The sequence below is a fragment of the Eulemur rufifrons genome, chromosome 19 (genome assembly GCF_041146395.1).
Source record: "Eulemur rufifrons isolate Redbay chromosome 19, OSU_ERuf_1, whole genome shotgun sequence".
Taxonomy (NCBI): domain Eukaryota; kingdom Metazoa; phylum Chordata; class Mammalia; order Primates; family Lemuridae; genus Eulemur; species Eulemur rufifrons.
In genome coordinates, this window is record NC_091001.1 from 50,779,116 (window position 1) to 50,803,241 (window position 24,126).

Consider the following 24,126-nt stretch of genomic DNA (forward strand, 5'->3'; position numbering starts at 1 on the left):
TCATCGGCAAGCTGGTTTCCAAATATTAGTGATGATGCTGATGTTGATGATGTATGTACACAGGAGAGACATTTAGATACAGCAACAGGTTGCATGGCAATAGAGAACCATCTGTGGATGGGACAACTATTCAGAGGGAATACTACACCCTGAAGAAGGACAAGTGGCATTTAATATCCTTTTCTTTAGTCATTTCTATGAGATAAGCAATGTGGGTTATTGGGTAGGAAAAGCAGCCCTGTCGTTTACTGCTACAGTGATTTTGCCTGTGTCCAGACACTGCCCTCAGTCTTGAAAGCCAGAACATAATTTTGTATGCACACCAAGTAAAAATTTTTTTTTCCAAAAGGTCAAGGAACTGGTACAGTCAAAGGCTCTGCCACTGAGCTATACCCCAGCACCTCAAAGAACCCATGTATTGTATAAACTCGAATGCCTATTTTGAAATATGTAATTTTAAATAAATCTGTCACCAGAAACTGCAATTAAATTGATCACCTCTCTCACTATTGGCAATCAGACAAAGTAAACTACATCATGTAAAGCAGGTGTGTAACCAAAAGAAGGACTAAAATTTAAAATTTAATTGCATCTGATAAAATCAGCCTAGCGATTCATCTCTACCATAGAACTGATTTTCTGGTGAAACAACAATAATAAAGATTGTTGACTAAAGTTGTCTTTATCTGGTCAGTGCAAAGATGGTTATTGCTATTATTTGATGATGTGACCCTTGCTTTCATGGATGTCAAGGATGATAAAACTGCTTATAATTGAACATATATATGCACACACACATATATAAAAATATGTGTGTATATGTTTGTTTGTGTGTGTATGTATTTTTTTTTGTATCTACTGGTAGAAAAAAACACCTGTTTTGGATTTGAAAATGTCTATCACATAATCCTTTTTATCTTAAACTTTTGGTATTAGGAAAAGATTTGTTCGAATTTCCATAGATATCTGAAAGCCTCATAGAAAAGGAAGGATTGGGATTCTAAGCCTTCTACCTTGTGATGCTCAATTTTTCATAACCAAGGTGTCTGCAGTGATAAATCAAGTTTAAAGCCAGTACCTAGATGGCCATTGAAAGGCTTGATTCTATGACAAGCATACAGTGGAGACAGAAAACTTCTCATATACCATTTAGAAGTTCAAATAGAATATCCACAAATGATTATGAAGTTGATGCATTTCACATAGATGTCCAGTTAGGTATGGAGTAAATAGAGACTAATATCCAGCTCACATTAATTACTAACCCTAACCTTGTCAAAAACTTGCATCCTCCAGTGGAGTGCCTATGTCTAATTTGAACCAAGGCACCGAATAAGATAGCAAAGGCCCTGAATATGAACCTGTTTTAGGATTAAAGACAACGTGGATGAATATAAAATTAAGAGCTCTGCGTTTGCAGTCTTATGGAGAAACCACAGATCCCTACTCTTCTGCTTCCAGTCATCCCTCCACCAGCTGACTCCAGCCCATAGCCCCCACTATGCCCCTCAAAAGCAGGAAGTAGCCAGAAAGACCGCAGTGCCCTATATCATTAAAAGGCTGGAATGTAAGGCTGGTGGCAGGCACCCCTCCCCTCCCTAATGAAAAAAAGAAGCAGCCCAGGAGACCTGTGGAAAACAATGCCTGCAGGGCCCAGCTAAGTTAAAGAATAGCCACACCGGGATTGGTTACCCTGATAAGGGTCTCAGTTCCTGTAATCCATACATACCACCAGCCCCTCCTAGTTCTCAATACCCATCCTAAAACCGTAAAGGAACCAAAACCCCCCCATCCCCCAGCTCTAAAACATATATAAGCCCACACAAAACTTCTGGGCGGCGCAAAGCCTGAGCCCCTCTCTTGGGACCTGTTACCCTGGCCGGGGAGTTGGAGCGCTCAAATAAAGCCTGGTTGCTTACCCCTTTCTAAAAAAAAAAAAACAAAAAACAAAAAAAAACCACAATAGAGAAGGCAAGATTTTCTCCTACCTATCTCAACTCTGATCCAACAACACATACACTAAGAGAAGCTGTCAGATTAGCAGAGGCTTCAGCACAGCACTTGACACTTGATGCATGTGTTATACTCTATTTTCAATAAAGATCCCAGTGGCTGACAATGGATATTCTATGGTTCTTTCTTTGAGACTTGGTCTGAGAAGTCTTGATATCATTAGACAAAGAGTTTTCTCGAATTTCTTGTTTGTCAGCTACCTGTCCTCATTGGATAATTAGAACATCTCTGAAAGCAGCTATGTATTGTTCACATAGGTACCTAGTGGTAACTGTGGTATCTTCTGGCCTCAAGTTGTTGAGTCTGAATTTCAACTCCTGGGGGAAGGGAAGAACCAGGATTAAGTCTTACGATTAAGCACCCTGGAGAATGGCTTTATGCCAAGTATAGTGAGTCCAGGAGAAGATGAAATACATTAATGCAGTAGTGAGTTCAGGTTATGATATGCATTACGTATATTATGCTAAGACAGGTAATCATGTTATCTGAGGGTCTGTAGGCCGAAGAGTTATCTTTATCTTTTATGAGATGAGTTTTAATGTTTAATTCTCAGGTAAAAGAAATTCTATTTGTTGCTGCTAATTCACACATAGGTTGAGATGGATTTGCTTCCACTACAGCCTTCAGTTCATCATTATCCACCTTAGTCTTAGGTCACCCATGTGACTCATTTTCAAGATTAAAATCACCAGAAAGGAACTTCTGAAACCATCAATGTACTGTGTGTTCCTTAGCCACATCATTCCCAGACACTTCATTGATATTTTGAGCTTTCTGCAGTGCATTGGTTCTATGGCAGAATGCATATTTAAAAATATAAAAACACTATTTTTTGACTTATTCATGATTTCACAAAAATTGCTCTAGAAAAAAGTGAAAGATAATCACAAGCCAAAATGTGCAATTGAAAGACTAAGGATGTACCTTCACAGTAAAAATAAAACAAGCAGCATCAAAGTGAAATGTTAGAGATATCAACTGTCAAACTTAGTACTTAAAGAAATCAGACATTTCATACTTAATAACCTAATACTTACTGGAATTCAGATAAAAACCAAATTTGTTGCTAGAAAATTAAGTGAAGGAATGGTCCACAGTTTTCTACCCCAGCATTGCTGCAAAATATAATCTCAAGTCTGTAATTAATGGACTAAGAAACTTACAAACAGAACAGACAAAAATTGTGCTGGGAACTTCTCCACACCTCTTTCTGTCAATTCATAAGCACAGTGGAGAAAGGCAGAACTGTGTAGCTACTGGGGGAAACAAAGATTTGCCCATAATTTGCCTCAAATTGAGTTTGATTTGGACCAATGATTTGACTCAAATAGTGCCCATGGTAACCAGAATTAAATAATGCTAGAATCAAGAGGTATCTTCGTAATTCAACCTTTCACACATTGCAGGAATTATTTCCTTAGAATTGCACTTCTGGAAACCTCGAAGATCTGGAATTCACCAATTTGTGAAATAAAGCTGTGATCCTTATGATGACTTCAAACTTCTTTAACTGCATTAGGTAATGATGGTTCAAGGAAGGCAGAGTGAAAAGATGGTACACAAGCATAGAGGGAAGAGATGTTGGTTGCAGGACTGTAAGTACTCCAGTGAAGTGAAATAATGTACATTTTGTTGGTTAAGAGCCTGTGAAGAAAGAGGTGACCAGAAATACTTCTGAAGAAACAAGTATTGGCCTCATTACCCATTTGTTCAACTGAAAAGATAAAATATGTCACCTCAATCTAACATCCATTGAAATATCTTTAAGACTCTATAATCCTCTAACTATGATAAAGCTCTTTTAATTTTATTGATTATGCTTCAAAAGTGGTTTTCAGATCTTCCACATTATTGGGAATATTTCAAAAGACGTACTGAAATTTTCAAACAGGGCTTTAACTATGAAGCATTTTCAACAGGAGTTTTCTTGTTTATCTCTGTGTCCTCCCTAACTTTTCTCAATATAACCTAAGTATGGCTTACATTCATTAAACCTTGAGATATGGGTCTTACCCTTCATCTTTTACATCCAGTTAATAAATCAGCGAGTTCCAACATTTCAAAAATCATTCTATCTTTCTAATCTGTTAATTCATGTTCATGCTGTAAACACACATCCTTATCATTACCTTTCACCTGCATTGTTCCAATAATATTCTCATTGTTCTGCTTGCCTCTGTTTTAACCCTATGCTGACCATTCTTTAGACTCAAATTCAAAATGATCTTGACAATATTAAGATCTAATTTTTACATTTCACTGGTTTTTAAATGACTCTTTATTGTCTTAAAAAGATCCAAGCACTCAGTGTGGTATGGAGGACCACTGACCAATACTTGTGTCTTCAGCAGTATTTCTGGTCACCTCTTTCTTCACATGCTCTTAACCAAGAAAATGCAAATTCCTTCACTACACTGGAGTACTAGAAGTCTTGCAACCAATATCTCTTCCCTCTATATCTGTGTACCATCTCTTCTCTTTGCTTTCCTTGAATCATTCCCTTCATATACCTTAACTATTTTAGACAAATTTTACCTGCTCACTGTCCATGCTCTAGAAGTTGTTGTGGAGTGGGGGACCCAGGGTTTAGTTCTGGCTGTGTCATTTACTAGGTGTGGGACCCTTGATGTGTTGTTTAACCCTACTGGACTTTCATTTACACCCTACAATTAAATGAATAAAATAATTATTTTTGCTCGATGCAAAGGTTTGTTGTGAGGATCAAAGGAGATGCAAAAAAAAAAAATGTTACACTAACTTCAAAGTGCTACACAATTAAAAGACATTTCTAAGGTGAACACTGTGATGTAAATTCGTTGGGGTGGTTTACCTTGTAACCCCTACTTCTTTCTCTGCTTTAACTTTTTAGAATGAAGTTTTTCTTTCTTTTTTGAATTTTTATTTCTACACTATTTTTATTTCATTTTATTTTCTAATTTCAAATTATTAAAGGAGTACAAATGTTTTTGGTAACATGGATTGCTTTTGTAATGCTTGAGTCCCAATTATAACTGTGCCTATCACCTAAATAGTGTTCATTGTATCCATTAGGGTAGGTTTCCACTCCCCCTACCATGCTTGATTTCCAATGACTTTTACTCCCCTCTGTGCACATGTGTACTAATTGGTTAGTTCTAACTTAATAGTGAGTATATGTGGTGTCTGTTTTTCTATTTAGATGTTTCACTTAGGATAATGGTTTCCAGGTCCACCCAGATTATTGCAAAAGGCATTAATCTATCTTTTTTTATGGCTGAGTAGTAACTACTCCATGATATACTTATACCACATTTTGTTAGTCCACTCATGAATCAATGGGCACTTAGATTGCTTCCACATCTTTGCAATTGTAAATTGTGCTGCAATAATCATTTGAGTACAGATGTCTTTTTGATACAATTACTTCTTTTTTGGGGGTAGATACCCACTAGTAAAATTGCTGGATTGAATGGTAGGTATATTTTTAGTTCTTTGTGGACTCTCCACACTGTTTTCCATAGAGGTTGTACTAATTTCCAGTCATACAACAGTGTATAAGCATTCCTTCCTCTCTACATCCATGCCAACATCTATTGTTTTGGGACTTTCTGATAAAATCCATTCTCACTGGGGTTAGGCGACATCTCATTTGTGGTTTTAATTTGCATTTCCCTGATGATTAGTAACATTGAGCATTTTTTTCATATTTTTTATTGGCCATATGTCTATCTTCTTTGGAAAGTCTTCTGTTCATGTCTTTTGTCCACTATTTAATGGGGTTATTTGGCTTTTTATTGCTGATTTGAGTGAGTTCTTTGTAGATTCTGGATATTAGACCTTTGTTGGATGTATAGTTTGTGAATATTTTCTCCCATTCTGAAGGTTGTCTGTCTGTTCTGTTGATTATTTCCTTAGCTGTACAGAAGCTTTTTAATCAAGTGCTATTTATTTATCTTTGTTGTTGCTGTAATTGTCTTTGGGTCATAAATTCTTTGCCTGAGCTGATATCTAGAAGACATCTAGATATCTAGAAGAGTTTTCCAACCTCTTCTAGAATTTTTATGGTTTTGTGCTTTACATTTAAGTCTTTGTCCATCTTGAATTAATTTTTGTGAGTGGTGAGAAATATGGATCCTGTTTCATTCTACAGCATGTGGCTATACAATTTTCCCAGCACCATTCTACAGAATAGGGCTTCTTTTCCCCAGTGTATATTGTTCTCTCCTTTGTCAAAGATTATTTGGCTGTATATAGATGATTTTATATCTGGTTTGTCTGTCCTGTTCTATTGGTCTGTGTAGCTATTTTTGTGCCAATACCATGCTGTTTTGGCTGTTATAGTTTGCAGTGTGGTAATGTGATGCCTCCAGAACATGATCATCTCAATAGATGCAGGAAAAACAACTGACAAAATCCATCACTTTTTCATGATAAAAACCCTCAAGAAACTAGGCATAGAGGGAATATATCTCAAAATTACAAAAGCCATATCTGACAAACGCACAACCAAGATCATACTGAATGAGAAAAAGTTGAAAACATTCCCTCTAAGAACTGGAACAAGACAAGAGTGCCCACTGTCAACAGTTCTACTCATCATAATGATGGAAGTTCTAGCCAGAACAATCAGGCAAGAGTAACAAATGAAGGGTATCCAAATCGGGAAAGAGGTGGTCAAACTATTGCTCTCTGCTGACAATATGATCTTATATCTAGACAACGCCAATGACTCCTCCAAGAGACTCCTGAAATTGATAAATAAATTTGGTGAAGTTTCAGGTTATAAAATCAATGTCACAAATTAGTAACATTTCTATTTGCCAATAACAGTCAAGCCAAGGCTCAAATCAAAGACTCAATGCCATTCACAATATCTACAAAGAAAATAAAATACCTAGAAGTATACTTAACCAAGGAGGTAAAAGATGTCTACAAAGAGAACCGTGAAACACTGAGCAAAGGAGTCACAGATGACACAAACAAATGGAAAAACATACTCATGTATCAGTAGAATCAACATTGTTGAAATGTTGATACTATTCAAAGTGGTTTACAGATTCAATGCCATCCCCATCAAAATATCAACAGCATATTTTTAGGAAAAAACAATTCTATACTTTATTTGGAACCAAAAAAAGAGCCTGAATAGTCAAAGCAATCCTAAGCAAATAGAATGATGTTTTTAAAAAACAGAATGATAAGTAGTACTTTGCTAATCCTGCAAAAATGACTGCAGTGTATATCTTCATTACATCAAATGTATTTAAATTTTTGAAATGATTTGTCAGTGGGGACTTTAAAAATAAAAAACAGCAAATCCTGAAGATGTAATATTGGAAATTTGAACAAGATCTGAGTACTTTCCTGAACCTATGGTGACTTTCAACAAGATTTCTTCTTATGAGAAATAAATCATATGCAAGGTATGAGAAGTTATGATAGAAAGAGATATTCTTTTGTTCTCTTCTCTTAAAATCATGTCATGTATATCATGGATAAATATTGAATATCGAGGAATACTGCTTTATTTTCTCTTGTCATTCCTTGCTATAAAAGTTCTTTGGTATATGTTTTTAACATCATATTGATATTCAGTTTTAAAAAAGGCAATCTATGAGTTGGAAACATATATGCCTAAGCAGGGGCCTACACTTGTTGATCAAAGCATCAAATCTCAAACTAAGCCCTAGGGTACTGTAAGTGATAATAAAGTAATCAGGTTTTTTTTTTTTTTGGCTGGGTGTGGCAATTTAAAATACATTTAGAATCTCTTTTTAATCACACTTTATATGTTTATTTTACTTGTAGTATTTTACTTGTAGTATTCAGGTGATTTTTTTTTTATAAGCAGTCCTTCTGTGAAGAGGTTTCATATATTTTGTTAAGAATATTTTCTAGGATTATATATTTAGTATGCTGCAGATATAAGACTTAAATAACAGAGAAATGACATTAAAAGAAAGACAAATTGGCATTATGAAAAGATATTAACTTTGGAGTCTGTCATATTTACTTTTGAAAGATAGTTATGCATTTTGTTGGCAATACATAAAGGTAAGCACAATGAAATGTCTATCAAGCTGCAAATACAAAAGAAGTAGATTTTTGTCCTCTTTATACTCATATATGCTGTTTCTTCAATGCTGTTTCACAAAAAGAAGGTGTTTAAGGGAGACAAAACTTATTAGCCAATTCTACTACTCCCAGTGGGTCACTTAAGATGAGAGTTGAGAATTGACGATTTGATTTTGCAATGTGTAAGTCATTGGTGACCTAGCTTAGCACAATTTTGGTAGAATGGTGAATAAAAACATGATTTGAGTTCATGCAAAAAAATTGGTAAGAAGGAATATCAAAGGTAGCAAGAAAACAACAACAACAACAAAACTTCCAAGTATTTTTACTATAAAGGGAAACAGAGAAATGTTGACAAAGGTGTTAGTGGATTCAGTGGACTCTAAGGATGACCCTATAACACCTACTTCATAATATTTATACCCCTACATAATACCTTCCCCTTGAATATGGCAAAAGACTGTGAATTGCTTCAAAGTTATAGCTTTTCAAAAGTGATGGGATGTCATTCCCATTATTACTTTATGTAATATAAGATTCTGTCTTGCCTTCAGACTCTTTCTAAAATTACTCTCTTTGCTTTCTTTGAAGGAATGTCCTCAAGTTGTACAGTCACAAGAAAATGAATTCTTCCAAATACTTGAGTGGACTCTGAAACAGACCCTTCTGCAGTTGAGCACCTAGATGAGAATACAGCCTGGCTAAGATCTTGATTGTAGCCTTGCATAGGACCCAGCTAAGCCGTACCCAGCTTCCCAACATGGAGAATCTGTGAGATAGTAAGTTTATATAATTTTAAGCTTCTAAGTTTCTGGTAATTTGTTATATGGCATAAAAAATAATAAAATAAAGTCAAGAGTTTTATTTTCTTTTTTAAGATGGTTTGAATTACTACAAATCCATATGTGAATGGAAAGTAAAAATATAGTTATGCAAAAAAGAGAAAATATTATTGGAATAATGTCCTTGAGCAGGAGAAAGAAGATAAGGTGTATTGAATAAGTGGAAGAATACATTCATTTTGTTTATAGAAACTAAAAAGGAAATTAAAGTATAGACTTTTGTAGTTGGCTAGATGTGGAGATAGCAATCTGTGAATTTTTTTACAGTTACTTATTTTTTCTCAGTGCAATAAGAAGCAAGGTCTTCTGGTCTACATGAACTGAACAAAACTCATTGAGGTTTAAGAGAAATGGGAAGTTATGAAGAGGATTACAAAACAGTCCACTTCATGTTAGGGATCATGAGAATGAATGAGATCAGTTAATATGTGGTTTGTGTTTCTTCAGTCATGTTAACACTTTTAGGGATATAGACAAAGTACTTGGAGAGCTACTTTTAACTTGGTGTACAAATTTTCAAGTATTGTATTAAGATAAGTAATTGGCAAATAATTTGATATTGTATGCCAGGGAGTAATTTTAGTAGTTTAAATATTAAGTTTAAGCTAGTTAAGTAGAGAAGAGAGGACTAGAGGGGATGAAGTATAGTAAACAAAAATTCTATAATCAAGGATTGTAGGTTCCACTGTGGCTGAAGGAGTTATAAAGTCTCTAGAAGGAATGAATCAGCAGATTGATTATAAGAGAAAGAGTACTTGAATTGAGATTATTGGAAGGTTAATGTTACCCCCCAAACTAGGTCTAGTCTATAAGCATGATATATAATGTCTGAGGTTGGATGAAGATTAAGATTGAAGGAGAAAAAGATTTCAAGGAACAGCCTAGTGAGTTGGAAAGATTGTTGATGTGCATATAATAGTCACTAAACCTTTAGAATAAAATAATATGGGAAAACATAACACTGATCCAGAAACTAAATCATTACAAGATCAGGGAAAGTGTATAGGGATTGGTAGATAATTGCAATAATGAGGTGAATTGATAATATTGTCTGATATCAAGAGATTCAAAACTGTTGGAGGAGGGAGGACGAGTGGGTTGGGAGGAACAATGAAGAACAAGTGGTATAAAGGCTATGAGATCAAAACAAATACCACATGAGAGAGCCACAGAGTAAATTGTGTTCTAGGAAAGAAATGGGTGACAATTATGTCATGAAATCAGCATCTTGCAGAGATATTAGTAGTGTAATGTTCATTGCAGCACTATTCACAGCAGTCAAGACGTGGAAACAACCTAAATGTCCATAGTCTGATGAATGGGTAAAGAAAATGCAGTCTGCACATACCATGTAATATTATTCACCCTTAAAAAAGAAAGAAATATTCTGTAATGTATAAGAATATGAATGAAATTTAAGGACATTATGTTAAGTAAAATAAGCCAGTCACAGAAGAACAAATATTGCATGATTCCACACATATTAGCAATATAAAATAGTCAAACTCATAGAATCAGAGAATAGAATTGTGGTGGCCAGGAACTTGGGGGATGAGAAATAAGGAGCAGCTAATCAATGGGCATAAAATCTCAATTTATAAAACAAACAGAATAAAAACAATGAGAATGCAACATTAGGCAAAAGATAGAAGATCCAGGGCATTTGGCTGGCATGAAACATAAACTGCAGAGGGCACAGATAAAGGTTCATAGGTTTTGTGGAAGAGTGAGAGATGGGGACAGAACAGAGGATGCATAGAACTACATGGTAATTAGGGCATGGGTAATGAAATGTGATCTGGCAACATGGACTTTGCAGGGAGACTGACAAAAAGAGGAAAAAAAAAACAATGATATCAATCCTCAATAAATTATTATTATTTGTGTTCTTATATTAATAAGAAATAAGAGGAGTAAGATTTACATGGTGAATTAGGTAGAGGAGGGTTTATGAATCAAGCAAAACTTGATTAGAACATGATAAATGACAGGGATTTGGATACGTACAGACTCTATTTTTCATTCAAAATGTATTCATTGATTTGTTTTGCATATAAAAAGAAATAAGACAGACAAAATCCTTTACTCATACAGTTTCAATGTAGTATGGGGGCAGTACATAAAAATTAAACTAGAAAAAAATATTACTTAATATGATCAAAAAGACTACCATGTAAAATGTGCCAGATGAGGAGACAAAAAAATGGTAGGGCTGACTTGAGATAGAAGACAAAAAATAGTCAATCTTATTTTAGAAATGTTTGTAAGGGGAGAGTTCTTTAAGGAGTTGACATCTGAGGAACCACTTTAAAAATACGAGGAGACAAGTCATGAAATGCATGTTCTAAGAGGACAGCATCTCCACCAGATAAAATAGTAACTTTGGTGTCCCTGAAATAAAAACAACTTTAGTGTATTCTAAGAACACAAAAGACTAGTGAAGCTGCTATGAAATTATTTTAATGCAGAAAGGAGGCACATTAAGGAAAAAATAAGAAATCTCTCTAAGGGCCACCTAGGCCAACATAAGGAGTTTAGCCCTATGCTTTATGTGTGATGGGAAGCTACTGAAGAGTTTTTGAGCAAGAAAATAACTTGACTGTATTTACTGTTATATTAATTTAATCTGACCACTAAGGATGTTATATTATAGATAAGTTAGGAAGTAATTATAGGGCTTATGGTTCTTATAGTTGCTTGAACTAAATACAGGAATAATACCTCCTGGATGCAGACATCAGTAGAGTGTGTTTGAAAAATTGAAAATCAGGAAAATTGATGGTTCATGTTAAGGACAAATAGATAAAAGTTTGGAACTTGAGGCAAGATAGACAAAAGATTTTCATTTGCATTTGACTATTTATTGTGATTTTTATTTTGAAGGAGAAAGTTACTGGAAAAAAATAGGAAAATCTATGTTACAGTAGTAAAGACTACATGAAATATGGATTTATTTTAACTGATGGCAATAGAATGGAGAGAAAAGGACTGATAAAAATATTTTATAGGATGAATTGTCTGGAATAGATACAGAACAGACTTTACTAGAATAGATAGAAATGGATGTGAAATATGACAGCCATTGGTTATTGATTATGTTCTGTAGGGCTATAATGGAACATTTTTCTACCTTTTATGAATTTTAATATCATTCTTGTATAGGTAAGTTTTACCTAAAGGGAAACATTTTATAATTTGATGTTGTCCAGAAGATGAAGAATCAATATTTAAGCTTTTTTAAGCTAAAAATATTGGAAAACAGGAAGACTGGTTTTGATCATGACACTTAAAGAGCTTAAAAACAGTCGCTCTTATTCTTACAAGCAGAACAAAGTGTAACAAATCAAAAACCAATGACTTTTCTTATATCCAACAGAGTACAGAGATCACAGGGAAAACCCTGATCCTGAGATCTAAACAGACGGGAAAATACAGAAAACATCCACTGAGGTCAGCTTATTTGAAGCAGAAGCTGTTGTAGGCATACACTGGTAGGGAAACTTTTATGAAAATTTTGTTGAGTTGTTGGTGGTGAAGTGTAGATGAGCTTGAGATTGAGAAATTTCTAGTGGCCACAGTATTAGGGGACCCCATACTTTTGTGCATTTTATCTTTAAGAAATCCACCAGGTACTCACCGTAAAGAGTCAAGAAAAAATTTCATATTTTTTCAGGCAGCAGGATGGGAAAAATAACCATTTTGAAATATGCTCAGAGAGTTGTCTATAATACCTACTTACCAATGGATATGACTTATAAACCTAGGAGAGACAATTAGCAAATCCAATCCCCTTTAAAATTACTATGTCACTATGGAAACAAAAAAATGTTAAGAAACATTTTTGAGGGGAAAATTCTAAGAATTCAGGCTCACTAAAAAACTGAGATTTAATGACATTGTAGAACACTTTCCTCCTCTGTACTTTATACCACTTTAATAAGGTTCTGGAAGAATAACAGTGAATTACAATTGAAAAAGCCACAGGACACAGACTGTATTTAAGAAAGAGTTTTCAGGGAAAAACAAAGAGAACTGGAAAAATAAGAAAGAAAGAAAAGAAAAGAAGACTAGATGAAACTGATTTACTTTACACATTAGTGCCAGCTTGCAACAATAACAACAATAAAAATTATAAGACATGTTAAGAGGCAAGAAAACATTTCAGTTTAAAAAGATAAAACAAGAATCAGAACCAGACTCACCAATTATACCTGTTGGGGAATAATCACATATGAAATTTAAAATAACTATGATTAACATGTAAAGACCTCTAAAGAAAAAAAAAGTTGGCATATGCAAGAATGGTTGGGTATTATAAGCAGAGAAATGGAAATGCTAACAAAGAATCAAGGGGAAATGCTGAAAATCAAAACCATTATATATCAATGACAAATGCCTTTGTTCGGCTCATCCATTGACTGCACACAGTTAAGGGAAATACATCAGTGAATTTGAATATATGTCAATAGAAACTTCCTAAAATAAAATGCAAAGAGAAAATGAATGAAAAACAAAAACAAACAAAAAGAACAGAATATCGAAGAACTGTTGCGAGTTCTTATCATAAAAGGGTGCTGAATTTTGTCAAATGCTTTTTCTGCATCTATTGAGATAATCATATGGTCTTTGTTTTGGCTTCTTTTTATGTGGTGAATCACATTTGTGGATTTACTTATGGTGAACTCTCCTTGCATCCCTGAGATGAAGCCCACTTGGTTGTGCTGGATTATTCTTTTGATGTGTGGCTGAATTTGGTTTGCTAGAATTTTGAGAATTTTTGCATCTGTATTCATAAGGAATATTCATGTGTAGTTTTCTTTTTTTGTTGAGTCTTTTCCTGGCTTTGGTATCAAGGTAATACGGGCTTCATAGAATGAGTTGGGGAGGATTCCTTCCTTCTCGATGTTATGAAATATGTGTTATAATGGTTGAAATTTCCCAGTTTGATGACAAATAGAAAATTATAGACTCAGAAGGTCACAGACCACCAAGCAGAATAAATGCCCCCCCAAAAATCTACATTTAATTATATTATATTAAAACTATAGAAAACCAAAGACAAAATGTTGAAAAAAGAAGCCAAAATAATAAAATACTTAGGAATATACTTACTCAAAAAGGTGAAAGACTGAACACAGATAATTATGAAACATTGATTATAAAATTAAAGAAGATACAGATAAATGGGATGACTTCCAGTATTCGTGATTTAGAATTAATATTTTTAAAAAGTTCATGCTGTCGAAACGTGTATAGTCCATGGCAATCACTATGAAAATTCCAATAGTGTTCTCTACAGAAATAGAAAAAAAGCAATCCTAAAATTCACGTGAAGCCATAAAAGATCCCTAATAGCCAAATCAATCTTGAGCAAGAAAAGCAAAACTAGAGGGAGACATCACACTTCCGGATTTCAAAATATATTATAAAACTACAGCCATTAAATCAGTATAATAGTAGCATAAAAAACAGACATGTAGACCACTGGAATGAAAAGAAATAGAGAAATAAATTCATGCATATATGGCCAACTGATTTCACAAAGGAAACTCAAGCACACATAATGGAAAAAAGAGAGTTTCTTCAATAAATTATAATGAGAAAATAAGATATCCACATGCAGAAGAATTAAATTAGACTTATATATAACACTATATTAAAAATCAACTCTAAATGGATTAAAGACTTAAACATAAGACCTGAAACAGTAAAACTAATAGAAGAAAATATAAGAAAAAAGCTCTTTGACATCCATCTAGACAAAGATTTTCTGGATGTGACCTCAAAATCACAGCAATAAAAGTAAAAATAGACAAGTGGTATTGGAGTAAACTAAAAGAAAAAAAAATCTGCACAGCAAAGGAAACAATTAACAATGAAAAGACAATCTATGAAATGGGAGAAAATATTTTAAAATCATACATCTGATAAGGGGTTAATAATATTTGAAAATCATACATCTGATAAGGGGTTAATATTCAAAACATGTAAGGAACTAGAACAACTCAATAACAATAAACAAAGAATCTAACTAAAAAAAAAAGAGGCCAAGGATATGAAAAGACATTTCTCAAAAGAAGACATACCAATGGTCAACAGTTACATGAAAATGTGTTCAATGTAACTAATTATGAGGGAAATACAAATCAAAACCACAGGAGATATCACTTCATAGCTCTTAGAATGGCTGTCATCAAAAAGACAATAGATAACAAATGTTGGAAAGGAAGTGTAGAAAAGGGAACCCTGGTAAACTGCTGGTGGGAATGTAAATTCATATAGTTATTATGGAAAACAGTATGGAGGTTCCTCAAAAAATTAAAAATGGAACTACTCTATTATTCAGCAATTCACTTCTAAATATATATGCAAGGGAAATGACATTAGTATCTTGTGAGATATCTGCATCTCCATATTCATTGCAGCATTTTTTTCAGCATTTTTTATAATAGCCAAGATACAGAAATGACCTAAGTGTCCACTGAAAGATAAATGGATGAAAAATATATATACACACACACATATGTATAATATGTATATGTTACACACACAATGTAGTATTATTCAGCCCTAATAGAGCTGGAAATCTTGCCATTTTCAATGACATGGATGAACCTGGAGAGAATATTCTATGTAAAATAAAGCAGGTACAGAAAGATAAACACTACAGGATCTCACTTACATGTGACATCTAAAAAAGTTCAAGTAGAAAGTAGACTGATGGTTGCCAGGGATTGGCAGTGAAGTGGGTGAAATGGAGACATGTTGGTCAAAGGGTACATTGTTTAGTTGTGTAGGATGAATAATTTCTGGATATCTAATGTATAACATGGTGACTATAGTTAATAATACATTATTGTATACAATATCCTCTCCCTTATCGATGAGGGGTAAGTTCCAAGACTGCCAGTGGATGTCTGAATTACAGATAGTACCAAATACTTGAGGTTCTGCACAGCCAAAGAAACAGTCACGAGAATAAACAGACCACCTACAGAATGGGAAAAAATTTTCACATACTACACATCAGATAAAGGACTGATAATAAGGAATCTATTTAGAACTCAGGAAAATCTGCAAGAAAAAATCAAACAACCCTATCAAAATGTGGGCAAACGACATGAATAGAAATTTTTCAAAAGAAGATATAAGAATGGCTAACAAACATATAAAAAAATGCTCAACATCCCTAATCATCAGAGAAATGCAAATCAAAACCACAATGAGATATCACTTAACTCCAGTGAGAATGGCCTTTATCAAAAAGTCCCAAAACAACACATGTTGGCGTGGATGCCGAGAGATAGGAACACTCATACACTGCTGGTGGGACTGCAAACTAGTGCAACCCCTGTGGAAAGCAATATGGAGATACCTTAAACAGATTCAAATAGACCTACCATTCGATCCAGCAATCCCATTATTGGGCATCTACCCAAAGGAACATAAGTCATTCTATGACAAAGACACCTGTACCCGAATGTTTATAGCAGCACAATTCACAATTGCAAAGATGTGGAAACAACCCAAATGCCCATCAATTCATGATTGGATTAGTAAATTATGGTATATGTATACCATGGAATATTACTCAGCTATAAGAAATAACAGTGACACGACATCTCTTTGGTTCTCCTGGAGAGAGTTGGAACCCATTATATTAAGTGAAGTATCCCAAAAATGGAAAAACAAGCATCACATGTACTCATCAGAAAATTGGTTTCCCTGATCATCACCTAAATGCACATTTGGGAATGATACCAATCGGATATCAGACTGAGGTGTGGGGTGGGGGGAGGGGATGGGTGTATGCCTACATGATGAGTGCGTTGCGCACTGTCTGGGGAATGGTCACACTTGAAGGTGCTGACTTGGGGGAGGGGGGTGGGGTGCGAGGAGGGGATGGGTGTATACCTACATGATGAGTGCAATGCGCTCTGTCTGGGGAATGGACACACCTGGAGCTCTGACTTGGGGAGATTGGCGGTACATGGGCAATGTATGTAACCTGAACTTTTGTACCCCCATAATAAGCTGAAATAAAAAAAAAGTACAAAATAAATATCCATGAATTCATACTAATATGTTATTTAACTAATTAATTAAATGAGAAAGTATAGACAAAGCATATGTCAAAACATAGCATATAGACTTTATATTATAATTTATTGACTTTAATATTATAGCTCTTTGTAGTGGAAACCTGCTCAATTTCCCAAATATTCTGCTCCCCTACTGCTATCTACCTTCATATTCAGATAACCTCTCTGCTTGTCTAGACTCATATTTAAATGTAATTAATTTTATTTCATTATTTTCTATGTAAAGAAATTTCTAGATGCTTGGAAATTGTGATTAAGTTATTCTTGACACTTCAGGACTGAAGGACTTACTCTGCTTTTCTTTTTTCTTTGCTTCATCCTCCATCCTTGAGTCACATTCTTTACTCTTCTTGTTGGGTCTCCAGATGTCCAGTATCTTTCTCGATTTCACATCATAGTCAAAAGTACTGTGAGAGCTCCAAACAAAATCTTGATGGAACCATATTTTTCATAGTTTGAAATTCCTATTTTAGTGCATTGATTATACAGTACATGTAATATAGTCTTTGGTTTAGAATACTTTTTAGGGGAAAATTCTTCATCTCCTCTACATCTTGAACTTGGTAGAGTGATAATTTTCATTTATGCTAACAGTGAGATGCTAATTTTTATACATATTCTTACTTGACTATTTGTTTGTTATTATAGTGAAAATAAATGAATTGCTTTATTGCTAACAAATAACTTGGTAATAAGTTATCTTCCTTCCATGAACCTAACAAAATGCTATAGCCATGCCTGTAAATCAGAGGATAACAGGGTGAAGTAGAACATAAAAATGATCATAAATATGAGGTAGTCTCACAGTTTTAGATAGCATATTAACTGATTAAGCATGTTGACACAAAATTAATTGAAATAGCACAGGATTTACCATATTTACACTAGGAAATCTGTATTTGCAAAGCCTAAGCAGAGGCCAATGTAAACATAATTCTAAACACAAAGTTCTACAAAAAGAATAATTAATTTATAATGACTTAGTGTTCTATAATACACTTTAGAATTCTTTATTGAAATATGATTACTTCTGTATTTTCACTGTGAAATATAACCTTGTAGAATTGCAACTGCATCTACTTCATTGCTTTTATTTTTATATAAAAATCATTGTATTCATTTCATGAACAATGTCCTTTTTTACCTTCATCTACCATGGCCAATGACATTCTCAAAATAAGCAAAGGGAGTCTTTAATGGAATATATATATATATATATATATATATTTTGGCCTTAAATTTTTGTAAAACTCTGTAATAAATTATATAAATTTATAAATTTTAGGGATTTTAAAATAAATATGAATGCAAGTAGACTGGATAATTTTGAGCAAGCAGATTGGAAAATATAACTAGGATACTGAAAAAATAAATCTGCTTGAAGTCACTGGAGATATAATATCATAGTGAAGATCTACCCAGTTAAGACCAAAATAACTCATTGTTCAAAGAGGAAACCACAATGTAATTAAGAAAATATTTTGCACTAAATGATAATAAAATGTTATAAAATCAAACCTTGGACACATTTAAAGCAGTGATGTCACAATTAGCCTGAAATGTATTACACATATTAGCAAAGGATCAAGATAGAAAATTAATGATTGAAGAATCTAACTCAAGATGTTGTATAAAGTGCAGCAAAATAAATCAAAAGAAGACATAAAAAGAAAAATAATAAAGATAAATGCTGGAATTAATGAAATAGAAGATGTGCAATATAGAGGATCAAAAAAGGCAAATGTTGATTCTTTGGCTAATCCAACTGACCAGTAGCCAAGAGTAATGAAGATAAATGAGAGAAAATATAAATAATAAATAACACAAATGAAAAGGCATCATCATTACAATCCCTGAAAGTCTAATAGAATATTAAATTGCAGAAACAGTTATAGAGAATTTTACATTAATATATTTGAAAAGTTAAATGGACAAATTCCGAAGAAAACTGAACTTGTAAAAGTAGATAAAATAATAGAAAATATAAATATTCTGATACCTATAAAACTATCCCACAAAGAACAATCTGGATATAGATGACTCTACCTTAAAAATATATACAACATTTAAATAAGAGATCATGTTAGTCTCCACTTCTTATCTGATTCATAATTTGGAAGACTCAATTATACTTCTATTTGTCAGCAAAAAAAAAAAAAAAACAACCAAATTCAAAAAAGGAAAAAAACACAGATATTACTTACTACAGTGTGTATGTCTGTGTGTGGAGAGACAGAGACAGAGACAGAGACAGAAAGAGACATATTTGGGAATTATATGAAATAATATAAACCATTATTAAGCAATATTACAGAACTTACTAATGAAGAGAATATACTGTGCTCAAGGATACTTTAAGCCTCAAAATAGCAAATGTGTAAATTCTAAAATATATATGGAAAAGCAGTAGACTAAGGATGGCTAAAAAACACTTGAGGATGATTAAGCTTTGGTCTTGCAATAAAATACAAAAAGACTTTTTAAAATTCTATAGTAATTAAAAGATCATAGTATTGTAAGTAGAATAAAATAATAAAGCAATGTAACAGAATAGAGCTTAGAGATAGTTCAAAACTTAAACAGAACCTTGATTTCTAACAAAGATAAAAGATAGCACCATATGTCAGTGGAGAAAAATGCTACTTAAAGAAATAGTACCTGAGAAAGAAGGCATATGTAAAAAAAGATAGACTATTTGACCAATACTCCACACTATACACAAAATCCAATTCCATGTGGATGCTACTTCAAAATGCTTTTAGAAAATAATAATAAAAAAGTCATAATATTTTGTTGGTAAGGGATATTTTTTTTAACTGGATAAGAAATAAATCCACAAAGGGACATGGTAAATTTAACTATGTAAAAAATAAGAGTTTTTGCTATTAACAGACATTAATAAAAGTAAAAAATCAAGCTACAAAATGAGAGATGCTATCACCTACTAAAACACATATTTAAAACTTTAAGTAATTTCTATGAACCTGTAAGAATATAACTGATTTTGTAATATATATAAAAAAAAACAAGAGACTTAAACAGGTATTTCATTAGGGAGGATACCTAAATGGCCCCCCTCTAAAAAAGAAATAAAAATTTAAAAATTAAAAATTGAAAAAAACCACAAATAAAAATGTTCTGGACCTAAATTGCAATCAGAAAATATAAATTAAAAACAGTATCCTTTAGATTTTAATATGTTGCATTTTCATTTTCATTTGTTTCAAAAAATTTTTAATTTGCTTCTTAATTTATTCATTGTCCTATTGGTCATTCAGGAACATATTGTTTAATTTCCATGTGTTTATGTATTTTCCAAGTCTCCTCTTCTTATTGATTTCTACTTTTATTCCACTGTGGTTATAGAAGATGCTTGATATAATTTCTATTTTTTTAATTTGTACAAACTTGCTTTGGGGCCTAAGAGCTGGTCTATTCTGGAAAATGGTCCATGTGCTGATGAAAAATCTCTATATTCTGCTGCAATTGAGCATAATGTTCTATAAATTTCAGTTAGGCTTATTACATCTAGTGTATGGTTTAATTTTGCTGTTGTTGATTTTCTGTCTGGATGATCTGTACATTACTGACAGTGGAGTATTAAAGTCCCCCACTACTATTGTATTGCAATCCATCTCTCCCGTTAGATCTATTAATGTTTGGTTTATATATTTGGAAGCTCTGGTGTTGAGTGTATAGATATTTGGAATTGTTATATTCTCTTGCTGAATTGACCCTTTATCATTATATAGTGACTTTCCTTATCTTTTTTATAATCTTTAATTTATAATCTATTTTATCTGGTATTAGTGGAGCTACTCCTGCTCTTTTTTGGTTTTCAATTATATAGTACATCTTTTTCCACCCCTTCACTTTCAGCCTATGTGTGGCTGTATAGGGGAAAAGGGTTTCTTGAAGGAAGCATATGGTTAGGTCTTATTTTTTTTACATATTCAGCCACTCTATACCTTTTAATTGTAGAATTGACACCATTTACATTCAGTGTTATTAATGATAACTAAGGACTTACTACTGCTACTTTGTTGTTTGTTTTCTGGTTGTTTTGAGACTTCTCCCTTTCTTCCTTTCTTCTGCCTTCCTTTGTAGTTAAGTGAATATCTCCAGTAATATGTCTTAATTTGTTGTGTTGTTTTGTTTTATTTTTAGGGTATATACTATAGGTTTTTGCACTGTGCTTACCATGAGGCTTACAAAAAATGTAGATATGACAAGTTGTTTTAAAGAGACAACAACTTAGAATACAAATAAAATAATAGAAATAAACAAAGGTAAAAAATACAAAAATTCTACACTTTAACTCCATCTCTCCCACATTTTGACTTCTAGTTGTCACAATGTGCATATTTTTAAAATTTCCTATCTCTCAACAGGTTGCAATAGCTACTATTGTTTTTAATAGATTTATTGGCAGGGGGGCTTTGTACTAGAGATATTGTGTTTTGTTAAAATCCTGAGATAATGTAGAAAAACTGCTCTCCTAACTGAGATGGTGCCGAGAGACCAAAGAAATGACCCAGACCAATCCAGCTTGGCAAGTTAGATGAGTTTATTAGAGGTTACTTACACAGGACTCTCATATGTAGTCAAGATAGGAATCCTCCCAGCACTCACCCCTGGGCAGCAGCAGGAATTTTTTGGAGAGTAATATCTGCACTAACTGCCTGTTTGTGGAAACTTAAATGTCTTTCTGGCAAGTAAAACAGAGATCTCTGTCTGCACTACTGTATATTTACATACAATACAGCTTAAGCACGCACAGTGCTTCCCATTAGGCAGGGACTTTAGTATTACAACTAGAGGGTACTAAAGCAGCTTAAAACAATTCAAACATCTACACAAAGGAGTTACTTAAGAATACCATACCATTTGTGCTTTTTATTTCTTTCAGCTTTTTGGTTTTGATTTATATCTCTAAATTCAAAAGAAACCTGCCTGAGTTCTGTTAAACATTAAAAGCCAAAAGTGAGAAACTTGTATCTTTCTGTCATGTGGATGAATTTCACACCACAAATACAGTAATAGACTATTCTTAGTTTGTCTTATGTACTTAATTTTACCAGTGGATTTTGTACCTTGAAATGTTTTCTTTGGCATTTTAGTGTGTTTTGTTTCTTTTCCTCTTAGGTAAAGAATACCCTTCAGTATTTCTTACAAAATGGGTCTGTGATGATGGTGATGTGAGTTCTCTTAGTTTTTGTTTGTCTGCGAAAGACATTCTCTCTCCTTCAAATTTGAATGACAGTTTTGCTGTATATCATACTCTTGGTTTGCAGGCTTTTTTATTCAAGTACTTTGAAAATGTCATTCCACTCCCTCCTGGACTTTAGGGTTTCTGTTTAGAAATCTGTTTCCAGATGAATTGGAGCTCATTTATATATTATTTTCTTCTTATTTCTCAATTCTTTTATTATAGGATCTTCTCTTTGTCCTGTATCTTTGAGGGTTTGATTATTAAATGCCTTGGGGTATTCTTAGGTTGAATCTGTCTGGTGTTCTGAAACCTATCTGTACTTAGATATTCATATGTCTCTCAAGTTTTGGAAAGTGTTTTGTTATTTCTTTAAACAAGATTTTCACCTCTTGCTCTTGCTCAGCTCCCTTTTGAACACTAAAAATTCTCAGATATAGTTTTATGAGATAATTTTTTTATATTTTGTAGGTGGTCTTTGTTTCTTTTCATTCTTTTTTTCTTTTTTTCCTCTGTGTATTTTCAAATGGCCGGTCTTAAGCTCACTGATTCTTTCCTTTGCCTGCTTCATTTTGCTGTTGAGAGCTTATAAAGAGTTTCTCAGGCCTCGCGCCTGTAATCCTAGCATTCTGGGAGGCTGAGGCGGGCAGATCATTTGAGCTCAGGTGTTCGAGACCAGTCTGAGCAAGAGCGAGACCCCGTCTCTACTAAAAAAAAAAAAAAAAATAGAAAGAAATTATCTGGCCAACTAAAAATATATATATAGAAAAAATTAGCTGGGCATGGTGGCGCATGCCTGTATTCCCAGCTACTTGGGAGGCTGAAGCAGTAGAATCGCTTAAACCCAGGAGTTTGAGGTTGCTGTGAGCTAGGCTGACGCCACGGCACTCACTCTAGCCCAGGCAACAAAGCGAGACTCTGTCTCAAAAAATAAATAAAAAATAAGAGCTTCTCAGTTCAGAAAATGCATTTCTTTTTCTTTACTTTTTTTTTTTTTTTTTTTTTTTTGAGACAGAGTCTCACTTTGTTGCCCGGGCTAGAGTGAGTGCCATAGTGTCAGTCTTGCTCAGAGCAACCTCAAACTCCTGGGCTCAAGCGATCCTCCTGCCTCAACTTTCTGAGTAGCTGCGAGTACAGGCACGAGCCACCACACCAGGCTAATTTTTTGTTTCTATTTTTAGTTGACAGGCTAATTATTTTGTTTCTTTTTTTTAGTAGAGACAGGGTCTTGCTCTTGCTCAAGCTGGTCTCACACTCCTAACCTCAAGTGATCCTCCCACCTCAGCCTCCCAGAGTGCTAGGATTACAGACATAAGCCACCATGCTTGGCCTCGCAAATGCATTTCTAAATTCCAAGATTGGTTTGGTTTTTTAAAATTTCGATCTCTTTGTTAAATTCCTCTGATAAATTTCTGAATTCCTGTTCTGTGTTATCCTGAGGATTACTGAGTTTCCTTAAAACTTCCATTTGATTTCTTTTTTTTTTTTTCTGTTTTCTGCATAGTCAATTTATTACAAAATGTTATTTCTTTTTTTTTTTTTATTTCAGCTTATTATGGGGGTACAAAAGTTCAGGTTACATATGTTACTCATGTACCGCCCATCCCACCGAGTCAGAGCTCCAGCTTGCTCATTCCCCAGACAGTGAGCATGGCACTCATCATGTAGTTATACCCCCATCCCCTCCCCCCACCTCCCACTTCCCCGAGTCGATTTCTTGATCAGAGAGCTCACAAATTGCTAGGTCACTGCCTCCTTTTTAGCTCACCATAAGTCCAGGTTCACTTCAATTCTACTAAATGGTGGAAGCACTCCTCCCCAAATTGGGAAGGTCCCAGAGGGATTATCCCAGAGTGTGGAATAACCCGCATTGGCTAGAGGTTCACGCCCAGGAGACCTGGAAAAT